The sequence below is a fragment of the Ambystoma mexicanum genome, chromosome 14 (genome assembly GCF_040938575.1).
Source record: "Ambystoma mexicanum isolate Mex_15411 chromosome 14, UKY_AmexF1_1, whole genome shotgun sequence".
NCBI lineage: Eukaryota > Metazoa > Chordata > Amphibia > Caudata > Ambystomatidae > Ambystoma > Ambystoma mexicanum.
This window is the reverse complement of record NC_090940.1, coordinates 439,239,686-439,252,983: the sequence shown is the minus strand read 5'-3', so window position 1 is coordinate 439,252,983 and position 13,298 is coordinate 439,239,686. Positions and strand designations below refer to the sequence as shown.

At 43.1% G+C, this 13,298-nt stretch overlaps 1 protein-coding gene across 2 annotated transcripts in view; it reads left to right on the top strand.

The window, feature by feature from the left end:
- The window catches only part of BBOF1 (basal body orientation factor 1), a 441,525-nt gene that overhangs the window by 378,919 nt on the left and 49,308 nt on the right, over nt 1–13,298 (top strand). The window lies entirely within an intron of this gene.

Genomic DNA, 13,298 nt, shown 5'->3' with positions numbered 1-13,298 from the left:
CCACTTTCTCTCTACTGCTTTGTACCATATACCATAGGCTTTAAGGCAGTGCGTGTGGATAGCTGTAGGAAGAATGGACCAGTAAAGAAAGTACTCAGGAATGGTTGTATACGAATTGTTCATTTTACAACTGTTCGAATTACAATTGACCGAATTGTGAAGGTCAATTATAAAATATATGTGGGGGGAAAACCCCACAACCCCCCACCCAACGCCAAACCCCCCAAAACCCCTATATATATATGTATGGTCAATTGTGAAAAGGTCAATTGTGACCCTTAAAATTCGGTCAATTGTTCATTCGAACAATTGTAAACGAACTATTTGGGTAATGCCCTCAGGAATATCGACTGAATGGGGCCTGGCATGTGTAACAGAAACCTTCTGCTTGCGCAATGCAATTATTCTGCCATTACAGAAATGTGTTCAGGTAATACGTATTTGCACTGGTACAAATAATTGCACTGCACCGGCCCGTTGTTTCTATTACAGGGCCTCGTTTAGGAGGACGGTTGTCTGACATTTGTCACTCATGTCCCTTAGTCTAGCCCTCGGCACCAAGGTTTACAGGGTTCAGATTTATTGACCCCCATCTCTTGAGGGTTCTGTAATGAACCCAGAGTGTGCAAAGTGTTCTTAGCGAATGACGAAGTTGGCAACTGTGGAGGTTGAATAATAAGAGTTGGGAGAACGTTTGCAGTAGAAGTCAAAATCGCTCCCCATGATGGAATGGGACTTCAACAAAGCAGTGGATCCTAATATGCCCCAACCCGGCTTGCAAATGAGCAGACCGAGGCATTGTAATCTGCTGGGAGTACAGGAGAAGGAACAGGGTGCAAGGCAGCTTCTGCAAGTAATGACAGCAAACGTCCCAGGAGTGAGTGTGGGTAGTACCTTTCAACCAAGTAATTATACATTCATGGTTCATTAATGAGATGGATCTGTAGACTCCAGTTGATTAGCACAAGTTATCTGTCTACATATGACCGCAGCACATTCATCTCGGTCACGCTCCCTGCTCACACATTTGCCAGAAAGTGTATGTTCCTTGTAGAGAAAGGCCAGGTCTATGACAAGCAGTGTTGGTAAGCAACCTCCCAATGAAACACACCTTTGGTGTTCAACATGTTAACTTTGGTAGAGCATGGAGAAAGTCCCTCATCACCTCCAGTGGGTTGGTTAATTGGGTTTCCAGTCCATGAGCAAGCACTGCATGCAAAAGAAAGTCCAACATCTAGGACCAAAAGGGAAACGATTGCTGTGGTAGCAACCGAAGAGCCTTCTACATGTTCATGGCAACCCCGCTCCAACCATCATCGCAGCAAAATCTGCATCAGCAGAGTAGATATTTCTCACGATCCAGGAAGGCGAGGGAAAGCCTTATATTTGGGCACTTGCTGACAAGAAATACACATCAAAACACACCACACGAGATGGGTAATATGAGGTAAATGGCAGGCAGTAGGTGGCATATCACTGAGGCAAATGCCCTGTAACAGTGATGATCAGAGCTCACCGAACTGATTGTGGTCTTGCTCCTCATCCACAATGGTCACAGCATTATCAATGTCTGTGTTAACAGCAATGGCAGCAATGCATCATTGTTGTTGTGGTGGTGGTGGTGGAATCAGCAGGTGCTATAAGGAATGCGGTGTACCGTGTCAGACTCCTTTTAGAGCTTTGGGATTTATCGCCACAAGGCAGGAGGTTTGTGCAAGTGCTGCTGCCATCACATTAGTAATGGTCTACCTTTCTTTCCGCTTTTTTGGAAAGAAGGGAATTTTGTCTTTGAAACAGCTGATCATTGTTACGACTATACCTATATTGTTTCATTAAGTGCATATTATGAAATACATTCTATATATAATATCAATTTTAGAATTGTTACCTCATTCTTTTCATTTTTATTGACATATTTTCTTGCAATTTCCATGTGCAAATGTCTATCTGAATGGTAGGTCTAGACCTCCTGGTAGTAAGAGGAGGGGTTGCACAATTCTGTAAATCTATCCCCCTTCTGTGGTCAGACCACTACCAGCAATTATTCTCTATTAAAGGATCACATAAGGAGAAAGGGCGGGAGGCGACTCTAGTCTGGGGCCGGAGGGCAACGGATTTGGAAAAAATCCCAGGGGAGGAAGTGGAGAAGCAATTGGCAAAGCTAGACCCTGGCCTCCCTTGTGAAGAATTTTTCAATAAAGGAACAGCCATCCTAAAAGAGTTATGCGAAGAATACGCACCGCTCAAACCTAAAGCTAGTAAAAAATCAAAATCCTTTTTTTAGCCCAGCACTGGGGTTGATGCATAAACAGGTATGCCAGGCCAATAGACTATGGAGGACCTCCAAAGCAGATAGCGACGCTGAGATGGCGAGAGCCTGCTTAAAGGAATATAAAACAGCTATTTTTGCTGCAAAAAAAGATTTCCTTCAAATTGAAATCAAGCAAGCAGGTAGCCAAGCCAGAGCCTTATTTGAGGTGGTGGCAAGGTTTAGGAACCCCAAATGTATGGCAGTACCCACAGCTGACTCAAAGGAGCAAGCTAATAAGTTCAATCGCTTCTTTGAACAAAAAATTGTGGATATTCAGGAAAGTATTACTGAAGTAATGACTATAGAAAAGTGGGAAAAACGAAAAACCTGGAGAAGAGATAGAGGTGGAGGAAAATCAGGAAGACGGAGAACTTTTGTTTTCAGGCCATTGAGAAGGAAACATCACAAGCTCTAATATTAAAACTAAAATCCACAAAAGACCTGGCCTTTCCTATGCCAGCTTGTACCGCCATTCGTTTGGCGGCTAACCTTGCCCCATTTATAACTTCATTTTATACATAAATCGTTGAAGGAGGGCTGCGTTCCCTCCCTCAAAGGAGCCTTGGTAAAACCGTTATTGAAGAAGCCGAATTTAGACCCTGAAAAACTATCGCCCGGTGGCCAATTTATGTTGGCCAACCAACATTTTGGAAAAAGTGGTTTGTAGCCAATTTCAGCAGTTTATAGATAGCAAAGACCTGTTAGACGAATGCCAATCAGGGTTTCGTCCCAACCATGGGACAGAGACCGCCCTCTTGGCGGTCCAGGACGATCTACTGGAAGTTGCAGACAGAGGAAATTCTACCATACTTTTGATGCTTGACCTGTCTGCGGCTTTTGATACAATCAACCACAAGACCATCCTTCAAAGGATTGGAAAAATAGGGAGAGCTGCCAAAGTAGTGGTGGACTGGTTCGATTCCTTTCTGCAGGATAGAACCCAACAGGTGACCCTGGGAGCCTTCCTATCGGAACTAATACAGCTGAGCTGTGGAGTACCCCAGGGGTCAGCGCTTTCACCTCTGATTTTTAACCTGTATATTCGACCACTGTTTGACATCTTGAGGAAACATGGCCTACGTTTCCATTCTTATGCCGACGATACACAGATTTATGTGGAGACAGTGAATCTGCCCGAAGCATTTGAAGGGAATAGATGTATGCAAGACATTAAAAAAATGGATAGCATGCAACCAGTTGCAGCTTAATGCAGCCAAAACAGAGGTGCTACTGTTCAAATCAGAGAAAAAGAACAAAAACATAGAACTAAATATTACACCACAGATTCTGGGCAAAGAGATTCCATTCGCAAAGAAAGTGAAAAACCTTGGATGTATATGGCAAGAGAATCTGGCTAGTGAGGCATAGGCAGGGGCCAAAGTAAAAGCTGCATACCATTCCTTACGGATGCTCAGGAACATACTCCCCTTCATAGCAGCCCAAGATCACTCTGTGGTTGGAGCGCTGATAAACTCACATCTTGAGTATTGATTGATTCCGGCGAAACAGATGTTGAGACTTCAGAGGGCACAGAATGCAGCAGTTAGACTTATAGCCCACTTAAAGAAAAGAGATCATGTTTTAACATCTCGGAGAGCACTCCATTGGCTTATGGGGGAGGATCGAGTAAAATTTAAAGTGGCATGCCTCATGTATAAGTGCTACTATAAAACTGCACCCAGATACCTGATCACAAGAATTCACCATCACCAACCTATTAGAGACCTCCGGTCAGGAGATAAACTTCTGGTGGATGTTTCACATACCAAATGTACCTCGAAAGGCGATAGGAGGTTTTCTGTATCTGGCCCAAAAGTATGGAACGAGCTACCCGTTGCCATACGATCATGTAAGTCTCTAGAGGGTTTCAGGAAAGAGTTGAAAACCTACCTATTCAAGTGAACCTAACTATAGGGCATATACAGCCCCCCTCAGCTCCCCACAGCCAAATGTCATTTCTTAGTTAACAACTGCGCCCGAATGCAGTTCGGTCTGCCTGGTGCGCGTTTAGAAATAATCAAAATCAAAATCAAAAAAATGAAATGTTGTAATAAACCTGTGAATACATTGATTAACTTTGACCAGCAATATCAAAAATGTTTCTGAGATTAGGTTGCAGGATTTTTTTAGCTGCGCTGATCATTAATTTTCAAAAGAACCATCAAGTCTTTTCAGCTAAAGGGAAAAAAAACAAAGGGGTGAGGCTGCTCCTTAATGTTGATTTTTTTTAGGGCAACATAACTCGAATATTGCTAAAATGTGTCTGTGACACTAAGCATGAATAATCACTTCATAAGTACCTCAGTTATAAAGACACCTAATTCTGCATATTTTAATTTCAATCATAATGCTTATGTCCTTTCTTTATGACAACAATGTTAAAACACCAATCTCTTCCCATCGTGTGTATACACAATTTATTTAATACTCAGATTCTTTCAATGATCGAACATACATTATATCCTCTATCTGTTGTCGAAAATGTCATCGTGCCTGACTTTTCCAATGCTCAAATTGCTTCAATTTCCAAATATAACTAATACCCTGAGTATTTCTTCATAAATACCAATTTCATGTCAGCAACAAGGATTTTATGAAACAATGCTCAGGATATGAATTATGCTTGATAGAGGGTGCATCACATGGTGTTTTATATTAAGCAGTTTGACTTTCTTTTCCCGTCTACTCAGACTGATTTATTGGACCTAGGACCCATTGGGGTCCACCCTATTTTGTACAAAGAAAAATCACAGCATGGAATATCCTAGGTAACATGGAACAGGCGGATCACAGGCCCAGTTACTCCTCTGTAACAAGGGAGTTTGAACAGACTTCTGCACCAGGTGGTTTCTCACTTTATCTGAGGTTTACCACCTCCTGTTGTTCTCCCTGAGGAGGGCGTCTGATCTTTGCCAGCCATTCCCATTTGTCACTTTTACTTTGAACTTGTATTCTTTTAGGCGATTGGATAATCCTGAATATTTTCTAATTGCTTTAACTATGTTTTTTTGTTCTCTTTATGTGATTGGTTCTTTTGTTGCTCCATCTGGGGTTCTCCCATTGGTGAGGTGTTAAAGGACTGAGTGGCATTTGTTGCCATCTTGGAGATCCACTCGGTCCACTTTGTGAGGCTTCGCACCTCAGCCTCTGTCTGCCTCCAACTGCTGGTGCTGCGCAGGAGACCACTCCATGCAGCATGCCTAGTTTGTCTCCTGGCAGTTTTCCTTCAAGTAATGTGTTGATCAGCGCAGGTTTACGAACTGAGGAAGATGTCAACCCTTGTTCATAAGTCTGGTCCCCAACTTCACGGCTTCTCTCTGAGTCTTCAGACTTCTACCAGAGTTCCTCTATTGAGTGCATACCGTGTTTAAGGGGTATTAGCAGACCAACTGGCTCTGCCATGTCCACCCTCCGTGAAGCACATCAGGGTAGCAGTAGGGCCACCCCGGCCCAAGCATCCCGCTACCCCCACATAACAGCGTTGGGAAGTCAGGAAACTTGCCATAGTATTCCTCCTACATCACAGCATACCGATTTTACGTTGAAATCTATTATTTATGAGATTGGGTTAAAGATGTTGATATTCCGACTGTATGCATAAAGAAGTACAGCCCCTTTATTGAATAGCAGCATCGAACATAATTGAAACTTGTACCAGTCCCCGATGCAAGCGGTTTCATAATATTAATCAGCAACTGGAGGAACTGCATTAACCTTCATTACCTCAACATAACTTCAATATGTCCAAACGGTTCTACGTATTTTCATAGACAGCTGTTTAAAAGTTTGCATTTGTTTTGTGCACTTTATGTCAACATCAATACGTCCATTTTTATTTAAAAAATGGGGGCTCCCCCATTACGTTCCCATGCCACACACACACACAACACCGCCCTCAACCTCCAACCCTTCTATTTCCACATATAACTGCATATCTTTATGCACGTATTACGTTTATTTGGAAATCACATTTCCGGGAAAAACCCAATATAAAGTCGCTACACCAATCAAATACAAAACAACATGTAATCTAAGCAAGCTTTGAGGTCACCCTTCCATAAAACAAAAAATCATTTGACTCAAGACCAAGACCTACCTGTTGAGGATAATATATACACATATATCTCTTTCGAGGCTTGTGGAATCTGCTTAGATCACTAGATCACAAGCTGTGCATAGGCCGACATCTAGTGGAAGCTGCGGAGTATTAGTTTGTTTTTTTCGAAACTCGAAAATGGGCGTCGACACAGGGCGTGCCAGTAATACTATCCCTAGTGTGACGTCCACTGTACCCATGATCCCTCACGCGTCTAGGACCCTCAGATTGTTTTTTTCCGCCATACTGATCGGAAGCATCCTGCGCAGTTCCCTGGCTTTAGCCATAATTTTGCATAATATCATATTTCCCCATTTCTCCATCCCAACATCGAGTCACCGATGTTCGACGCTTGACGCCGGCCCGGAAAAGAAAACAACCGTCGAGAGCTGCACGACAGACTTTGGGCCTCAGAAGGCCTCTGGCCTCGGCCCAGGCCTTGGAAGGCCTCTGGCCTCGGCCCTGCAAGTAGGGAGAGTGGGGGGTGGTACATACTCTACACTCATATATATATATATATATATATATACACACACACATTTTCTTATATATTCCTACACAAACTAGTCCGCTGCCACAAGGTGCGTATGGAGGGTACCCCTTTCCAATTTTGCCCCAAGTACAACCGCAAATACCCTTGGGTTGACAGACACGCCACCTGTAACCTCTGCTTGCCGAGGGACCACCCCAAGGCGAACTGCAGAGCGTGTAGTCGGTTTAAGCCGAAAACCCTAAAGGACCGTTCGATCAAACGTTGGGCCCACCACACCAGGCAACGAGAGGCCATGGAAGCGGAGGGCGCCTTTAGTGATGGCAGCGTCGCCGTGCTATTGGACGGCGAGGGCAATGTGGCGTCGAGAGACAGCCAAGCGCAAGTCCCCGATGAGTGATTGCCTTTTCTTCTGTTCTTTTTTTCAAACACCATAATCTTTGTTTTTTGTTTGTTGACTTCCAGGTTGTTAACTTTAGTATATTTAGTTAAAGCGGTTAGTTGGCGTTGTAAGCCAATAGAAGTCTGATCCAGTTGGATAAGATCATCGGCATAAAGGATTCTCTGCACTTTTGTGCTGCCCATTACTGGGGGGGAAAGATCTTATTTCAGCATTTGCTTCTTTGTAGTCCCCGAAATATGCCAAGAATAGGGGTGGAGCCAGCGGACAGCCCAGTTTACCTCCTCGGGAGGTTGGTATCGCCGCAGAGAGAAGCCCCTTTGAAGTTAGCCGGACCTGGACGCTGGTATTGGAATGTAAGGCTTGTAAAGGGCCCAAGATCTCTGGCGGGCAGTTCCAGGCGCTCAGCTTTTTCCAGAGTTTCCTTCTGTTAACTAGATCAAAAGCCTAGGTTAGGTCTATAAATGCTAGGAATAGTTTCTGATTTCCCTCCAGAGTTTTTGATTTTAGAATACTCAGTAGCAAGTTGTTAATGCTGGTTCTTATTCCCTTTTTGAACCCAGATTGTAAAGGGTCCTCACAGGGTGATTTTTTCACCCAAAGGTTGAAGTGTTTCAGAAGTAAGGTACCGTAAACCTTCCCTATGCCATCTAAAAAAGCCACTGGGCGGAAGTTCCTTGGATCGTCTTTTCTTCCTTTTTTTAAATATTGGTATAATCACCACTGAGGACCATGAGGGCGGGATCCTCCTATATGATGAACATTTTTTGAAGATCAAATTTAGGAGTGTTACCCAGTCTTCCGGAGCAGATTTTAAATTTTCGTTCGAGAGGCCATCAGGCCCTGGGGCCCTGGAGTTTTTGAGCTTGTTTATTAATAGTAATATGTTCATTGGCTCATGAAGGTCAACCCAGGGTGCAATTACAGGAGGCATCGCAGTTGGCAAAAGTGAGTCTGGAGATCTAAACAATGATGAATAAAATTGGATCCATGTTGACTCTGCAATACTGTTTGACAGATCTGATTCTGTCACTTTGCTCCATGGGTTTATCAACTTCCAGAAGTCTCTAGAATTACTGTTATTGATTTGCTCCAGCATGGCCTCTGAATCCTTTTGGTAGAGCGCACACCGATATGATTTTATCCAGTTTTTATAGTTTCTAATTGCCTCTTTGGCATACGTTCTGTTGGTGACCGTGTTGTGTCGTGCAGCGGTTCTTTTTGCTTTGCGGACCATGTTACGTTTCGCCACCAGTAGCGCATCAAAAGTGTGAATATGGCAGAGAGGTTCCGGGTTGGACTGCTTTGGGCCTTTACCAGTAGATCTGAAAGGTTCTAGAAGTGGTCGATAATCCACTTCGGAGCAGTTTCCACGTTGTGAATAAGAGACTGTAATGTCCCTAATATTTGCCCGGTTGACCCGAACCCTGTTTCCCTTTCTTTCTGGTTCAACTTCTCCACGATAGTAAGTTGTCGGTGGTTTAATTGATGACCATTTTATGAGCAAAAGATTATGATCACTCTGAGTTGTTTGTTGAACACTGAATTCTGCCAAACGAGCAAGAAGTAGTTGTGAGGCAAAAATGTAATCAATCGTAGAGTGGGCCAATCCACGCTTCCACGTTGGAGTCTTGTTAGTTTCTGGGAGCGTGGTTGCTGTATTGTATAATTGCCTTGATGCCATTAAGTTAGACCACTCCTTAACCCGTTGCCAACCTTGAGAGGGAATCAAATCTGTTGGAGCTATTGAGCTCGTAGGGCATTTGATGTTAAAGTCACCGCAAATTATTACATTGCAAGCCTCCCACTATAAGTGAACCGAGTCCAGTGTAGCTGTTACTAAGTGGAACAATGCATCCCTTTGAATCGCCTTGGGATTCCAATAGATGGTCATAACAAGGAGATAGGTTTGCGAAATATTTTCAGCGCCAACCTCTTTGTGGAGCCATGAGAGGAGGACCGCTAGAACAAATGGCGACTTCAAATTGTCTTTACAATTTGAAGACCACTTCCCATCCGAACCGCGATCATTAGTCCCGGCGAGGGCCTGCCTCCCCCCCCCCCCCATCAATGCCTCAGAGAAAGCAATTTCGAAGGTTTAGGTTGAAATGCTCTAAAAAAAAAAAAAAGGTCGAAATGACCAAAAGTTCAAAAAATGCTACCACCAAAGGATCGAACACCAAAAGTTTGATCCTTTGGTGGTAGCATTTAATAAAAACGGGGGCTGCGGGGATGTCCCCCTCATTGCCCCGCTCACTATACTTTATGGTATAGTGAGCGGGGGCTGCGGGACACCCCTGCAGCCTTCTGTTAAAAAAAAAAAGAGAAGAAAAGGACCCTGCAGAAGTGAAAGGGAACTGGCGCTGCAGGAACCAGCGTGAAGATGAAGGTAAGTGGGGGGGGGTGGGTGGGTGGGGGGGTGGGTGTATATGTGTATGTATATATATATATATATATATTATCGCAGCTGTAATGTCCGAAAACAAAGTGTTCGAACTTTTGGTTATTCGAACACTTTGGTTTCGGTCATTTCAGCCTCGATAATTTTGACTTCGGCCAAATCACTGGGATTCATTTCGAACCCGTCGAGTGTAGGTTTTTCTAGTAGCCACAGCTCTTGTAGGCACAAAACATCATAACCACCAAGATTGATGTCACCTGGGGTTGTTAAATGGAGAAAACCCCCTGTATTCCAGCAGGCCAAGGAAAGTAGCTGAAGGTCTGGTGGCTCAAAGGCCAGCAATGGTGGCTAGTTGTTGATGTAAGCTGAAAGTGCTTTCGGAAGCCACGACCACGTTTGTGACTGGAGATCTTGTCTACGTGGATCCTCCTTCTTTTGGGCAGTTACATTTCGTGCTGCCTCCACTGGATCCCTAGAAGGAATGGCCTGAATAGTTCATCGTGATGTTTGAATTTCCCTTAGGGAAGATCTGTGGACTGAAGTCGGCTTCCATTGAGGCCCTTCTCTTGAAGAAGTTTCCAATTTCTTCATCCGGTCTCTGGTCCTGGAGGAATATTATATTGTAAATTACAAATAACTTTTAGATAATATGTGCTAATAGTTTTTTATGGTAATTTGTAATTTTCTTTTTTGGTGGATGCTATGAAGTAGGCACTGTTTTTTGGTTGTTTTTGTAGATTTGACAGCGAAATTGCTGAAATGAATCATTAATGATATGGCTATGAATCTGAAGTGTACAGTATTTCTATAATTCAGATATATAAAGTAAACTCTGTGAAGCACTTATGTATAGCGTCTCAATGAAGGAATAGTTAATTCCTCTTTTTCTGGCCCCATTGTACCGATTTAGTGTCTTATTTGCATTAAACCCATCTCTTTTCCTTCATGGGGAGCTTCCCTCATACGCCTCTGTGGCCTCCCCCCATAACTCTGTAAGGTTTGGGGGGCAGAAGTGAAAATACCAGTCACTTTTGGCTGAAGGGGGTTTGCTCTTGTTCGTTTTTCTTACTGCCAAAATGTTTTTTTTTATTTTATGTGGTTATTCAAACTTTTACAATGAGCTTCTCATAATCAACATATATCCAACTCACTAATATTACAATATACAAGCAACATAACCTAAAAGTAGTTAAGAGAAAAAAAGAGAAGCAAAAGTAAAACAAACGAAGATACAAATAGAAAAAGGAAAAAAGAGATTAAAACCATTGTTCTCAATCAAATAAAAAAATGGAGGGCAAGAGGTAATCTCACATTATAGCGTCCCTTCTTCAAAGCCGCCGACCGAATATATTCAGGTGAATTCTTTCCTGACTAAAGTTCGTAAATTAACTCTGGCGACAACCATAACATACAAGATGCCTGAGGCTAGTTGGGATGCGGCGTGAGTAAGGAGCATGACAGACGATTCCAAAGGCAAAGGGTAGTTATGTGACTATCCTAGGAACACCCGGCTATTGGCAATAGGGTTATCTAAACAAAAGATGACTTCTTTCCCGAACCTGGACCACCACTATAGCCAATGCTGTATTTATGTCCCCAGGTCACCCAATCCCAGAATGTTTCCGAGAGTATGTCGTCTTCTCTCTCCATAAATCTAGTGAAGAGGGTTGACCTAGTTTGCCAGGTCCCCTCACATTCCATCAGGAGATGTTTCAGATTCTGTCTGCTCGGGATGGTACATAGGTCACATAAAGCGATTGCGGCAGTCCCGTGCGCCCTTTTATCGAGGATTTCTCCCGTGTGAACTATATTGAGGTGTATTCTCAAAAAATTCTTTCTCATTTCCCAACATGGGAACTTCACCAGATATCTCGGCAAAGTCCCTAATTTTTTGTCAACTTTCAGAAAACTATTTTCAGGGATTGCCGATCTCATTCTACTAATTGTGCTTATCCAATCCGCTGTAAAATTTCTTCACTTTTGAAGGATTAGTGTAACCAGATCGGATTCAGCTTTCCCCATAATCTCAGATGTTTTCTTAATTAGTTGGGCAAGGGATTTAGATTTGTTGTGCTCCATGTGCACTTTAATGTCCTCATATAGTGCATCTTTCTGAGCTGTCACAATAGGTCGATAAAGCGAGAGCATTTTCCAGTCTGCCAGTATTTTCCAGTATCACATACAAATGCCTGACCACAAAAGGACCTATCTATCTTAACAATACTCTACACCCCAAAGTTGACAGGAGATCACTAAGATCTAATGACAAATTCCTCCTGGCTCCCCCTCGCTTCAAATCCACTAGAGCAGGGGGTAGCAGCTTCACCACTTTAGCCCCCAAACACTGGAACACCCTACCCATTGACATCAAAAAAGAATCTTCCTTCACGGCTTATAAGAAACTGCTAAAAACCTGGTTATTCAACCAATATTAGCACCTAAAGACAGGATTCCGCACCACTGAATATTATTGTGAATATTTGTAAATTGTATCTTTGCACCAACTGTCCACTAATGATGTAATATAATCAATGTAATGATGTTTCTATTAATTTCAAAGTTGTCTTACAACCACGCCGTGACACCCGAGGGTCTGGGTGTGTAACAAATAAAATAAATAAAATAAATAGATAAATAAAACTGCCAGAGTTGTCAAAGATTTCAGTCCCAATTCAAATCTAAATATGGCCTTTGGAAGACTCATGGGGAGGCAGAGAACCCTCTATCTTTTGCCAGTATGTGTCCCACAAATGGGGCTTAGCTTCCAGGCCATACAGCAGAACTGGGTTGACTTTCGCTGAGTAGAATTTAATTAGAGGTAGGAGTGAGAATTTGTAAAATTTGAAAATAATCTTTTTCATTTGCGGAAGCAGTTGATCCTTTTTTTTGTACATCTTTTCCACCGTAAATATGGATGGAGAGGCATAGATTTATATCCCAGGTAAGTTAATTCTTCCACTCTTGGTATAATCTGATCACTCAAGATCCATTATGAGTAATTAACATGCTTCTGTTGGTGCCTAAAAGCCACCACCTTGGATTTTTTGGGTTTTATTGTGAGCCCATTTTCTTTTGCATAATCACTCAGCCTATTTAAGAGACACTGAAGTCCCACGGCTGTGTTGTCCACTAAGACAATGTCATTGGCATAGGCCAGCCAGTGTACCTTTGACAGGTTGATCTTAGGGCTGGCGAGTGCCGATGACTGTAGGCAGGGGCCCAAATCAACCAGATATAGGTTAAAAAAACAAATGGCGCACCCAGGCAACCTTGTCTGACTACCTTCTCCACTCTAATGGCGTCTGATAGGTGTCCCTCCTCGTCCAAACGGACTCTCACATTAGTGTCCCTGTGTAACTCTGTTAACATGGACACTAGTCCTTCTGTGACCCCCCACTTCCTCATTTTCATCCAAAGGCGCTCCCTGATGGCATTATCAAACGCCTTTGAGAAATCTACGCATGCGCCATAACGTTGACATTTGCCCTTTTCCTTGGTCTTTTCACTAATTAGACTAAGAACCAGCCCATTCAGGGCCGTTGACAGACCCCTCCTAAACCCCATTTGGAACTTAGAGAGAACTTGTGTCTCCTCCGCCCA